The sequence below is a fragment of the Doryrhamphus excisus genome, chromosome 8 (assembly GCF_030265055.1).
Source record: "Doryrhamphus excisus isolate RoL2022-K1 chromosome 8, RoL_Dexc_1.0, whole genome shotgun sequence".
Lineage (NCBI taxonomy): Eukaryota > Metazoa > Chordata > Actinopteri > Syngnathiformes > Syngnathidae > Doryrhamphus > Doryrhamphus excisus.
Window position 1 is genome coordinate 7,189,350 of NC_080473.1, and position 14,360 is coordinate 7,203,709.

General features: G+C 46.4%; 1 protein-coding gene across 3 annotated transcripts in view; it reads right to left on the reverse strand.

The window, feature by feature from the left end:
• The window catches only part of lrfn1 (leucine rich repeat and fibronectin type III domain containing 1), a 183,411-nt gene extending 169,925 nt beyond the window's left edge, over positions 1–13,486 (reverse strand). For all 3 annotated transcript variants that reach the window (XM_058079190.1, XM_058079188.1, XM_058079189.1), the window contains exons 1-2: positions 13,196–13,486; positions 4,788–4,884 (exon numbers count right to left, since the gene is read on the reverse strand). The gene's annotated coding sequence lies outside the window, so the exon portion shown is untranslated. The remainder of the gene's footprint in view (positions 1–4,787; positions 4,885–13,195) is intronic.
• Between the last annotated feature and the right edge of the window lie 874 nt (positions 13,487–14,360).

Sequence of the window (14,360 nt, forward strand, 5' to 3'; positions counted from 1 at the left end):
TACCTACATATAGGTATGTGTGTACCCATATATTATTTTGTGCACGCAGCCAGGTCATACGGTAGGCATGGGGGGAGTGCGTGCATCGCAAGTATAAAAGTACTACATTGTGTACATCGGCCAGCCAGAGCAGTGGCTGACAGATCTTTCTGTCAAATATGCAAATATGAATCTCATCATGGATGGGTATTATATTATGCAAATGGCCAGGTTGGGCAGCGCCAGTGAAAGTGTGTTGGCAATGCAGCCTGCAGAGCTGGAGAGCCCAGAGTTGCTGGTGTGTCGTGTTACAGTTTTTTTTTGTGGGTTGGTTTTTTTAAGTTTCAGTTTTCCAGGTCAGGGGTCGCCACAGGGAGCCAATCACAGGAAGGGTGCTTTCATAGTTTTTACACCGCATGTCCCTCATGATTCAACTTTGGCCAGGATTTGAACCCTTGCCCTCTGCCATGGAAAACAGAAGCGAGCACGACTCCACCACCAGGGAATGTCTGACAGGCTCCTCAGTGGACGGGCAGGCCTCCAAGGCCACGCTTCCACACAAATAGCCTGCTTTTAGTCATCCTGGCTGTGACACACACACAAACGCACCCCCCCCTTCTGGGTCACTGAGCGTGGAGAAGCTCCTTCAGAAGGAATTGAGATGGATGTCTGAAAGGTCACGGTGAGTAACGTGTACTTTAGCTAGGAATCCTGTACTTGCCCCCTCCAGCCAGATCTGCAGTGAGTTCATTCAATAACTTTAATGACTTTATTATTGCGTTTCAGAAAGGCTTCACACTGAAAGCCATTTGGTGCCTCTCATGCGGCCAAATAAGGTGACCCCCGTATTGTAGGCACTTCCTAGTATGATGGTGCAATACCGCCCCACTGCTTGTTTGCCCTGAGAAGCCAAATTGTTTGATTGATAACCCGATTAGAGTACATGGGATCAATAATCCCATGAAATTGATGCCTCACTTTCACCGTCACCGTTTTCCACACAGTACAAGTTTGTTGTCTTGGTGACTGGTGATTATTAGGCATTAAAAGGGGCATTTCATTGTTGCCTCCCATGGATGGAAGCCGTAATCCATCCAATCCACATTCATTGCTTCTTTGTTCACCTGTCTAGGCCTAGTGACGTATCGTGATAGGCAGAACAAGGAAATGCACTTCCACTAGATGGCACTAGATGGCAGTAGGTGCTATGTCGTGATCCTGCGTACTCACTCATGTTTGGTGGTTTACCTTGTCTTTTCTATAAAGCATACGTGCTTTGGTTCAATTAATTAATTAATTAATTGCGAAACACTGCATTAGACATTGCAGGTGTACCTAATGTTGTGGTCAATGCACACACATATACACTCAGTGCCCCCCCCCCCGTCAACAATACTTAAAGCGCCCTAGACAAACAACAATCAGTGGTCGCGCTAGCCGCTGTGTTGACATCTCCATCAGCAAAGAGACGACCCCTCTCGTTACTCAACCTATTAGCCAATCTATTAGCCAACGTATTAGCCAACCTAAGAGACGACCCCCCTTGTTACTCAACCTATGAGCCAATCTAAGAGACGACCCCCCTCGTTACTCAATGTATTAGCGAACGTATTAGCCAACCTAAGAGACGACGCCCCCGTTACACAACCTATTAGCCAACCTAAGAGACGACCCCTCTCGTTACTCAACGTATTAGCCAACCTAAGAGACGACCCCCCTCGTTACTCAACGTATTAGCCAACCTATTAGCCAACCTATTAGCCAACCTATAGGTTGAACAAGCCCTATGTAATGGCTACAGACAGCATCATACAGTTGCCAATTTCAGTCTGCTGGTATATCACCTGACTTTTTAAAGTGTCGCCCTCCATTTATGGAAACTGCAGTGACAACAACAACAACCGTTTTGCTCGTCGGGTTTTACTTGTGGAACACAAAGATGTGCTTTTATTTGTTCGGGAAGACGCTGCAGGATTTCTAGTGGAATCAAATCTATTTCTCATTATAGCATCGCCACGAGAGAAGAACGCTCATGCATAACCACAAAGATATGAATACAAGTTCTCTGACTTTCGACTTTATGGATAGCAGCCTTAAAGTGATTATGGAGCCAAGGAAATAGGACTTGGTATTTTTCTCCACAGCACAGCAACAACGGCTGAAATAACACAATAACTTCATGGTTATTAGGTTGAAAACACTTTCTTCACGGGACAAAGCAGAGTTTGGATGAAACACCTTGCATTTGAACTCAACACGCAATCACCCTTAACAGCCAAGCCAAGGAAACGAGGAGTGGGAGGATGGGGGGGTAGTACACAAGAGGTGGGAGGAAGTCAGTGTTTTGGTCGAGTCAAATCTCAGGTACAGACGTACCAAAAAGTCCAAGTCAGGTGTCAAGTGAAGACAAGACAGAACCAAGAATATTAGAGCACAGGAACCTGATTATGACCTTCAAAATACCGACTGGACCGTCCCAAGTTCTGAAGACGGGTGGGTAGCTGTAGTATTTCAGTTGCAGGACTACCAGTGTTTAAGAATCTCAGGTAGACCCACTGATTGGGCAACGGCTGTTAGAAACCCATCTAAATAAATCTAAAATAATAATAATAATAAATCAAATCCAATCTAAATGACATCCAAATTAAAGTGGAGAATGCTTGACACATCTGTACATGCCCCCCTCCCAAACAGTAACGGTAAATAGATTGGAGGTCATTTCAGAGGATGAAATGATGGAATGTACGAAGCAACGTGCTTTGATGCGTCTTGTCCTCGTTTTACAGCCAACACCTGCTTCACACATTCAGGCAGATTAGGACGGAGCACGTTATCTTTCCACTCCACATTGGAGTCTTTTACAGGGCCCGATTTCAATTTGGGCCCAGACACTATTAACTCCTTCCACAATCCGCCAGACGGCGTTCATTTGTTGCCGAGAGCTTGTTGGCCCACTTCAAGGACTCTGTCAGAGTGACAAATCAGAGCTGCAGGGAATGGCGCCTTGCTGAATCATTTAGAAGACCAACAGGTTAGCAGATGTTGCAATTAAAAAAGCACTGTTGCTCGTTACAAACACAAACCATTCACACAAATTGCAATGATGCACTCACAGGTAGGCACGCTTGAACAGCGACAGGCTGATAATACCCCCCCACCAGCAGCCAACCATTCGCTTAGCCCAGCGAGGCCCACATGGCAACAATAAAAGGATGCAAGGACCACTTTGGGTCAGATATAAATAAGAAAATGTGCATCTAACTTTGTGATAGGCATCCCTCGTTCATCACAGTTAACCGGACCGTGATAAGTGAGGTTTTGGGGATTAGGATTCAACATTAATAAACAAAATATTTTCATAATTAGAGCATAGAAAACCTGTTTATGACTTTTTTTACTATTATTAGAGCCCCTTAGACATGAAATAACAACCCTAGAGTCACGTTCCTATGATTCTTTGTTTACACCACATTGCGCAATACCAATGAGCAGGCCACGGCATCACGGCAGGAACATAAGAAAACATGCAGCTGCTGCTCGTAGCATCTTGCTAGTATTATCCTCTCATAGGAACCGGAGAACGCTTCCAACTCTTGGAATGTCATTGACTAAAAGGATTGTAAAAGGATGTAAAGGTGTGGACCAACTGTGATCCGATCAGCGGAGATTGATTGTGCCGCATCTGCATCACACACACACACACTCCCACACGTGTTAGGGTATGAAGGAGGAGCGTGTGTGTGCTCTTGGAGAAGAACCCAATGGTGGGTGTGGATGTTCTCCAGGCCAGAGCGTGTCAGGCAGCCGTATTCCAGGTGTTCGGATGTTTATTCCAGCGTGTGAGGAAAAAAGCGCCGCCAAGTTCTGTAACATGTTCTGCCTCGTCCTTTGTCCTCGCTAAAACACACGTCGGCAAAGTTTGGAAAAAAAGATGCGATAAAAAGCAGAAAAGGATGAGGCGTGTAAATAATGGCCTATCTGGTCCGTGCAGCCGAGCTGTCACTCTTATCTGTCCCCGCCCACTACTGTGATGTTAATCACGTCCCAGCGCTGCCAATAAGTGAGAACGCCATAGCTCAACCGGGTCCACACTTCACAGATCTCATTTGATTTTCCCTGCTGATAGCCAACGCGGCAATGTATGCCGGCACTCGTTCAAGAAGATGGAGATCAAAAAGGAACTCGTCCTCACTCCACCTCCCCGGGACCTCCCCCTCAATCTTCTACACTTCCTGTCTCCAGTTTCATGTGATCTACAATACACGTCCCGTTGGAGTCATCTCCAGTCAACAAGGTCACAACAAATTCCGGCAGCGCAGCTAAGGTGCGCCGGCAATACATTTGCATGTATTTCCATGTTCATCAAGCATGGAAATATGACTTCTTCCCGCGCCTGCTGATCACAGTTGATTGGATTCACGGATCAAATGCTTGATAGATTCGCCTGTCAACACTCGACTGGCAGCCATTGCTGAAGATGAGGACGGACCTGGAACGGAGTGGAACAGGTGGTCCATCTCTTCATTGCTCATGCATGCTACAGTCAGCCGTAACCACATCAGCAAAGTCAACGCTCCTCCGCCGTCCTCTTCCTGCCCCCCATGTCTCATTGGCCTAATTTCCATTGTTATGCCTCTGTTCCTGTCCATGCCTTTATTTTGGAGTGTTTCCTGTGTGCTGCTTTGACTTCCCCGATTACACACACCTGCCGCCAATTTACGTTTCCCTTCATTTAGTGCGGCTGCTGGTGTCGTTCTTTCAGAGGATTGGAAATGTCAATGTTGGCGTCCTATGATGATGAAACGTACCTTTTTCCTGCCCTCCGGGTCCTCCTCCCATCCTGGACTCATGCTCCAACACCACCAAGCGGAAAGTCGGGACTCGGCCAGCTGTCACGTTCACAGCCTGTGGGAAATTTGGAAAACTCATTCACAGTACAGATAAGGATGTCAGGTTTTACAATATCCTTGGGCATGTTAAAGAATCTCAGCCTCGGCCATCTCATGCAGAGTTGGCATGTTTTCTTTTCTCCAGGTATACTTCACTCCCCCCCCCCACATTCCAAAAACATGCTAGCTTCAATGGCCACTCCCAAAAAGTCCATAGGTATGAATGTGGGTGGGAATGGTTCTTTGTCTACTATATGTGCCCTGGGATTGGCTGGCCACCAGTCCAGGGTGAACCCTGCCTGGGGGTGTGCAGCTATGAATGGTCATCCTGTTACATTAGTAGCCGTTAGCGTTGAGTACCCCTTTGCTACGCCAAGCGATCAGAGATCCCTGAGGACCGTATGAAGGTGGCCATTTTATTTCAGCGGCTATTTCTGTTTAAGATTGTTTACATTTTAATAAAACTCATATTTGGCTTTGACTTTTTTACAAATTGAGTTTGTGGAAAGGCTACACGGTGAATGAGTGGTTAGCGCGCAGGCCACAGCTAGGAGCCCCGGGTTCGATTCCCCACTCGGGCGTGTTCTCCCATGCGTGGGCTCTCTCCGGGAACTCCCCCATTCCAACAGGTGATTGGCTGTGATTGGCTGATGTACCTGGCCTCTCGCCCCAAGACAGCTGGGATAGGCTGGATGGATGGAGTTTGTGGAAAACTATCAGGATATGTATGGATACAATCTGTATGGATACCCGTCCATATCACCCAGGCATAGCACCGTCACCAATACACTCCTATTAGTCTTTGTTTACACCAGATCGCTAAAGGGTAAAGGTGTCATTTTACGAATAAAAATAAGCATTGCTCTTACAGAGTCCACACCAACAGGGAGAAGCGCACTAGCAAAAAGTTCAGTTTGGCGAGGCCAGTTTTGAAATGCCACCTATCCCCTGTAGACGTGTGGACATAGTAGAAGGTCATGACTGGAATGTTCCAGATCAGAGCTGGCTAACCTGCAAAGTGTAGCACCGGAACGGATGTTTCTCAAGGTTTTCTTACATCAGCACAATCTTCAGAGGTCAAGAGGTGCATCGATTCTGACAATCGGGGAGGTGTTCATTCAACATGACATTTTCGGGTGGCTCCAATGATTAGCAAACAGCTCACACTCAAAAGAACCACCAGCTCCGAGGTGCCGCCAACCAGCCGGTGTCAACCTGTTTGGGCGATGCACCATTCAGTCCACATTCACAAACAGGCCGTACTTTTGAAGGCAAACCTGATGAGAAGGTGCAGATTATAAGCTAAAAGTGGTAAACGTAATTAAACCCCCCCATATCTCACAGACCTACTCCATCCACACAATCCTGCGTCCCCTTCGCTCTTCAGACTCCAACCTCCTGGCACTCCCCTGTAAGACCAAGCTCCGAACCAGGGGTGACAGAGCCTTCTCCATCGCTGCCCCCACCCCTCTGGAACTCTTTGCCCCATTCATTCTGTGCTTGCCCTGACCTTCCCAGTTTCAAAAAACAACTAAAACCCACCTCTTTAAATCTGTTTTTAATGTCTAACTTTTATACCCGCCCCGCTTTTACTTGTGTTTTAACTGTGTATAAACGAATGAATGTTGTATTTTAACGTATCTTTTACTCTCTTTACTTGCTTTTATTCAACGCCATTTTTCTGTAAGTGTCTTTGAGTATTTTGAAAAGCACTATACAAATAAAATGTATTATTATTATTATTAAATGTTCATCCCTTCCATTCATCACAATTCTTGCGTGCCAGTGCAAAATGTAAAAAGAGTGTAGAGTTAATCTATTTGAGAGTCCACTGCTGATGACATCACAGACGGGCGACCTAGCGGACTCCCAGCTCCTGTTGTCGTTTTGTAACTCGACAAGCTAGCTTCTTTCCTCGAAGCTAAGGATGTTTTGTGCTAAAAATACATGAAGAATACAGTTAGCCCCATGCCGTGCACGAATAACAACAAAATATTAACATAATGTATTGAAATATAAAGCGTAGTTTGAAGAATATTTGCTATTGTTGTACTATCTGTTGTTATTCGTCTTAAAACGGCCTTCTACCAATGCAAGCCCCCTCCTACCGAGATAGATGCCTGGTAATCTCCACCCACTCCATGTGGAAATACGGCATTCACCTTGTGAAAATGAATAAACAATGCTTGGAAGGCTTTGTGGTGACACGCGGCGGTTTTCGGCCCCCAGAGACGCTGAAGAAGCTCAACTCAAAGGTTTTGCCTGGGGGAGGGAGGTAGGACTTATCCAAGACGTTTTTAACAACATCACTGGACGGGAAGGAGCGACACGTCAGTACATGAAAGAACCTGTGATTAGCAGCCAAAACGTGTGGCCGTATGGTGCTTCGAACGGCTGCCGATGGCAGGCAACAGCACAGCAGCCACTCCCATTCATCTTTTAACAGGAAGAGGCCAGCATCAGCATCTGCAAGCTTGATTTGTGCCTGTCCAAATGGAATGACTCAATTCAAGCCATTAACAAAAGGCTGCTTTTTCACTTACGCAGACGCATTGCCTTCATAAAGGAGGCTATTTTCTTGTTATCCTATTCATACTGAAACCACAGACATATTTGTTTTGTAGACGTAGACTTTTCTGTCCGACTGTGGCGGCTAGATAAATCTTACTTTAAGCTGCGTGACAGGACGACGGCAACAAATACACAAACACGGACGCAAGATTTATGCTGTCGTCTGTCTCTTCAAATCTCTTTCAAGTCTTTCTCCTAATGCGTCACCAAGTGTCGTATACCCATCAACCTTTCAAAATGGCACGTGCAAAAATGGTGTGGCTGTGCACACTGTTTTTGAGTCAAGTTCCTCGTGACAGCTTGGTAATTAGTCTTTGAATGCCTTTGTTCATCATCTTTGTAGTGGGATCTCAGGGGACCGCATCCGGTCTAGCCTGGCATCCGGTCTAGCTTCGGCATCCGGTCTAGCTTTGGCATCCGGTCCAGTCTCTGCATCCGGTCCAGTCTCTGCATCCGGTCCAGTCTCTGCATCCGGTCTAGCCTCGTCTAGCCCAGTTTAGGCTCCAAAAGTGATCCCGGGTACTCCAAAAATATGTTAGCTTCATTGCCCCCCCCCCAAATTGTCCATAGGTATGAATGTGGGTGGGAATGGTTGTCTATATGTGCCCTGGGATTGGCTGGCCACCACCCGCCTCTCTGGGAAAGGCTCCAGCCTAGTGAGGCATTGAAAATGGATGGATGGATGCTGCAAACTGAATTGTCTGACTCATGGTGTCACCCGACAAAGAACACTTAACTCATCATACTGCAGATTAACACTCAAAAGGCAGTTGGAAATATCTAACACGAGTACCAATAAATATTGTAAAGCATTTCATTGGAGGACAAGCGGCATAGAAAATGGATGGATGGATGGATGGATGTCTGGCGAGGTGCTGCTGCTGCCTCTGTCCACCAGAGGGAGGCTAACATCAATGCAGTGCCCCGGCAGCAATAATTGAAAAACAACCAGTAATTTATATATATGTATATATATATATATACATACATACACACACACACACACACACACACACACACACACACAGTATATGTATGTATTCTCCGCTCCCCCCATTCCAAAAACATGTTAGCTTCACTGGCCCCCCAAAATGTCCATAGGTATGAATATGGGTGGGAATGGTTGTTTGTCTATATGTGCCCTGGGATTGGCTGGCCACCAGTCCAGGGTGGACCCCATCTCTCACCCAAAGACAGCTGGGATAGGCTCCAGCACCGCCACCTTGGTGAGGATAAGCGGTAGAAAATGGATGTATGAAGTGATAAATGGTCCGGGCTTGTGTACACCATCGTCATGACCGATTACAGACTTATGGTGACATTTCAGAGCACAAGAATGTGCAAATGTTGATGATGTATACGCTGTACTATGTTTCTTATTGTGGTGTATTATTGCAGTGAATCATACTGAGAGCCGTTTCTAATATCACTCCGCTACATTTAGAACGCATGCAGTCCAGTCTGACTCACTCCTAGTAGGCTAGCACGACTAGCGCATGTAGCCTGCACAATAAAGCATTCACTTCCAGTACAGCTCGTCATCACTACGCCCACATTGGAAATGCTCTATGAAGATAAAGAACCAAAGAAAGAATTACAGCATTTGCTGGAGCGTCTGCGACGCCTGATAAGAATAGTCCGGGTGGTTTTAGTCCACCAGGACCCTTGACTATCCCCGTAAGCCCATTTGCTTGATGCCGCTCTGGATAAGCTCCGGCCTGCAAATCATTCACAGCTTTTAGGAAAAGGGATGAGCAGGGGATGAAAGGAGAAAAGCTGTTATGATCCGTGTCGTCAGGGTCAGTTGGCATACACAGCGCAACGGCACATCTTCCTCTTATTCTCATTGGGATGCTTTTTTTATTCTGTTTTGGAAGTTTATCATATTGGGGGGGGGGGGGGGGGTTGCATGGTCTTTCACTCGGGCAGTGACAACATGGCCTGCAGCGGGTGTGAAGATGAGACGCTGTTGCGATAGATCTTCATCTTTCCATCTATCTTCATCTTCCTCTGTCATCCAGCTTCCTGTTTGTAGCCCGGAGCTTGACAAGTGGGCGTCGCAATGTTTTACATGTCACACATCAGTCAATACACGCTTTTTCGCTGTTATATATATGCTTTTGAGTGTAGTACTGTACTATGTTAGGAATGGAATATTTTCCTCTCTGCGGTAGCTAAGCATGTTACCATACATATAAGATACTCGCATATACGACAGCTGATATATGCATGCTCTGCACATAGAGCCATAGTAACACTTTTTAATCCAGCCTTGGTGCCCTGAAAATTGTGTTTTGCGGCAAGACGTTAGGACTGTGTGAAGGGACTCAAGGACACCTCAATGAGGGGATTGTTAGGAATGGAATGTTTTTGACAATGTACGGAGACATGCTAATGGGCCACAGAGAGAGGCTACCTTTCCCACAGACACAGTTTCTAGATATGCCACCATTCAACCCCCACCATCTTGGTCATAAACAGGTTTTCCCCCCTATGAAAATATTTATGATTTCTAAATTAGGAGTCCGACTTCCACGTGGCACAGTCAGGTCTGGAACCATTCATTCATTCATTCATTCATTCATTTTCTACCGGTTTTCCTCACTAGGGTCGCTGGGAGTGCTGGAGCCTATCCCAGCCGTCTTCAGGCGAGAGGCGGGATACACCCTGGACAGGTCGCCAGCCAATCACAGGGCACATATAGACAAACAACCATTCACACTCACATACCTATAGATAATTTGGAGTCGCCAATTAACCTAGCATGTTTTTGGAATGTGGGAGGAAACCGGAGTACCCGGAGAGAACATGCAAACTGAGATCTCAGAGGTCTGGAACCAGTAGTTGTCAAATCTTTGACATTTTCATATTTGTATCTTCGTAAAGGCAACCGTTCATATGTGGTAAAATATGCTTATGTTATACCCAAATGATCTTTCATGGCCCAGGTGTACATTTCATATACACACTGAATAATGAAGAAGAATCTCGAACCCATGCATACCCATTTATCTAACACCCACATGGCCAGCTTTGCTCAAAGGCTTGTGCTAATCAATGTGTGATTGGTTAATGAATATTCATTGTTTTATTAGTTGACGTCCACACTGCAACTCAACAGTAATTAGCAGGAAATGGATGCTACCACTGAAAAATAGATTTTAAAATGTGCTATGACCATCCAACATAATGAGCAGGGATAATTGATTACAGGTTTTCACCACAAAATTCAGTCGGGGGAAAAAAGAACAAAAGGACATTTTATGAGATAATGGCAGGGCAGCATCATTTGAATAATAAACTTTCAGCTTTGAATAATGGCGATGAACACCACAGAGCTGTTGGGTGACTGGTTACCATAAATTCATTGGAAGTCAGATGCTTCAAACAAAACAAAAGGTTGAATGAAGCCACAAAATGAAGCACAATTAAAGCACAAAAGCCAAAAATCCTCCCCTAAACGGAACCCTGACATGAATGGACTCAATGGTCCCACATGGGACCACAAAGAGCAGTCCTGCACGTCCACTTGTGAGCCGAGAGCCAGTAGGAGGAAGATTTAGGATTTATCTTCATTGCACCCGAACTTAACATGACCCTGTAAAGCTCCTGAAGGCACCAAGTTGAGTTTGATTTTATCATAGCAACATCGTTGGAAGGGAGTCCCGTGTGTTTCCATTTGAATGAAAATATGAAATGGGAATGACGTGAAGTCTGGAACCGGAGGCTGAGGTGCCTGACTCACCAGGTTGCAGGTTGGTTGGACCGCCTGCAGCTGTTTGGGCTTTCAAGGAGGATGGACATCCATCTACACTTTAGGTTTTTGGCTGATGGACAACAGATGAGCTTTCACTAGGATGGCCGCCCCCGATTTCTGTCAACGTCTACCTTCAACTATCTGACGCAGTAAAGGGAGGACAACCCTCAGCCATTGTATTCCATCTTCACCATGGTCAAAACTATCGAATAGGGATGCTACAATCAATCGGCCAGCCATTAATATTGGCACATGATCGGCATTTTCACAGCATCCCAAAAGCCCACCACCTCTGGCTCCTATCATGGCAGCCTTTCAAGATCCTCGTGTGCAGTTTAGCGTGGCCACCCACATTCCTTCACATGCTGCAGCAGGCCGAAGCTGAAATCATCATGTCTGCCGTGTGGAACGTACCTTGGACGTACCTCACATTGGAGCCATCCGTCTCATGAACCCAATATTGTAGAGCATCACGAGTGTATCTTGACCCCCCCCCCAACCCACCCCAGTGAGCATCATTGTTATTTGGCGCTATTTTGGGGAATTTTGCCCATTATTCCCAATCCTGATGTGGAACATGAACCCATATTAATTCAGTTAATATGAGCTAGCTTACAATGCTGTCATTGAGATACACCTATTTCAACTATGAAAAAGCTCCAACAAGATTGCATGGTTTGATACCCATGCTGTGATCATGCATCAACACGTACACTGATAACAGGTCCTAGTTGCATCATCCTGCCCTATTTTTAGCTTCTTTCCTGGGGTGCATTGATACTAGCTAACACAATGTCTCGCTAATCGCTAGTCTCAGCTTCATTCACAGACGTAAGAGTGGAAACCAAACTCTCCATTCGGCTACCAAGACTCGCTACAAAGATGCTGGTTTGCCGTCAGAGGGACTGGAGCACATGTCTTGTGCTGGAAGACACGGCCATCCCAAAGAGAGCCGACATCGGAAGTGTTGCTGCTGCTGTTGGGGACAGAGCTAGCATAAGTACATGTATCAATGCACCGAGGAAAGACATTTAGGTGGCGTTTTAAATCATCCAAATAGGGCAAGATACCGCTTTGGGAATGGTGGGCAACATTCCAAAAAAGGCCAGTTCTCCTTTCATCCTCTTGGACATGGAATTCCCCAGGGCTGCACGGGTCATTACTAGAATCTTCTTCCACTCCTGCATGACAGCTGGTGGATGCTAAGACACCTCGCGCTCCTCCACCTTATGTCCTCCCACCTGAGGACGCTTCACTGGTGCTCACTAACTGGTGGTACTCCATCGACAAGGCACTTGGAGGCATCTTGTATGTGTGTTTGGAAAACCCAGCTTCCCGAGGGAGTGTATCATACATTGCTCCCCAGCCCCCGCCCCAGGCCCAGGCCATGGAACCACCAGCACCAAAGCCTGACTGCAGCAAGGTCCAATTACGTGACTACTCCCTGGCCCTACCAGCTATTGGACAGTAATGGCTGGTTCCCCTCCAACACAAGTAGGCAGCCCCAACACCATGAACACATTTCCTTCCAGACACATCAGCAAACAATGACTGACACATCTGATTCTTACAATAACGACTGTAATTACCAGAGTAAAAACAAGCAGCTTTTTCAGCCACCAGCATAACGAGCACTGCCAGGCTTTTCAAATCTGTAGCAAGTGACTACTTTGCGGTGGTGTCAAATCTCTTCGGCACCTTATTGATCCCCCGGGGACGTTTAGCTGGCACAGCAGCATTTACAGGTAGGAAAATGGCCGAGGGAGGAGGGGGGAAATGCTGGTGATGGTCTATGGAGCTTTAAAGGAACTACAGAAGATTAACATCATACTGTAAGAGAGCATCAACATGAGAGGAAATGAAGGAACCTGTGTCATAGTCTTCCTGTTCCACTTTCTCTCCCAGGCCTACTACTTTGAGACCTGGTGTCCTTCACCAATGAACTACAGCCAGGAACTGACCAGGAAATCACACAAAGTGAAGATCTAAATTTGCTTACCCTCATTTCCTGCTCCTGTGCACAGCTCTGCATCTCAGATGTCCATAATCTTTAGTTCACTTTAAGACTTCTCTTCATTGTGTGGAATTAATGGCTGATTCAAGCTTCTTAAACAGCTGGCAAACCGGAAGTGCAGTACTCGGCTGGACCAAAGGAGGTGCTGGCGCTTCAGCAGCAGTCCCACGTGACACCAGACACGGGAGCTTGGTCTCCACCGAATGTGTTCATTTGTCCAATCCCAGCCGATTACCAAAAGCACCCCCCCCCCCCTTCGGGGTGCCGCCATTTTGGGTGATTTGGACTGGTTTGTCCCTGTCATACATCGACATAGTGTACACCAATGGGAACCTGCTATACGCGACACGCCGAGATGCCTTTCCACTTCCGGGTTGCTGGGGCGGATGGGGGCAGAGATGCATGCCAAGTTCTTATCAAATGCACGTCTGCCACCTTGTGGCCGTTTTGGGCTTAAAACTGCACCAAACAATCTCTCTTCTATTGTGCGGTTGCATCAGCACCGCTTTGTGGCTCTTGCGCAAAAAAAACGTAAAAGACGCATAAATAAATCTTTGGCGGTGAATGAGATCAAATGAAATGAGTTAAAACAGATTTGTTCTTAACTTTGTGGAAGTTGATTTTAGCATAATGTCAATGCTAACAGAGGGAAGTATTTATGCTTAAAATCCTCTTAAAACCTCTGGAGAAGAGCGAGAAGAGCAACCAAGACTTAAATATTTATTTCCTCCTCATTATGTTGCCCACCTGACCGCCAAAGCCCACCTTGGTTGGACTCACCGACTGATTAAGCCGGGTTCAAACTCAGCGTGCAGACTTCCGCTGGTGCAAAGACGTGAGCAGCAAACCTCGTTAGAACGCCATCAATACTTAAGGGACTGCTCACCTAAGCACCTAAGTGGACATGAAAGTGAGGTTGGACTGTATTACCACGGGGGGGGGGGGGTTGGACTCTCCTAATGCTGTGTGACATAAGACTACACCACCGGGTTAGTGACCTACTCCACACACACCCACCTCACAGGACCTCAAGGGAACATGGCCGCCACCATCCATGATGGCGTGGCTGGTCTGTGAAGTGAACACTTCACGTCACACACGCGTCGTACTAATTGGGTTTCCTGATGTGCCACCTCTGGGAAATGAGCTG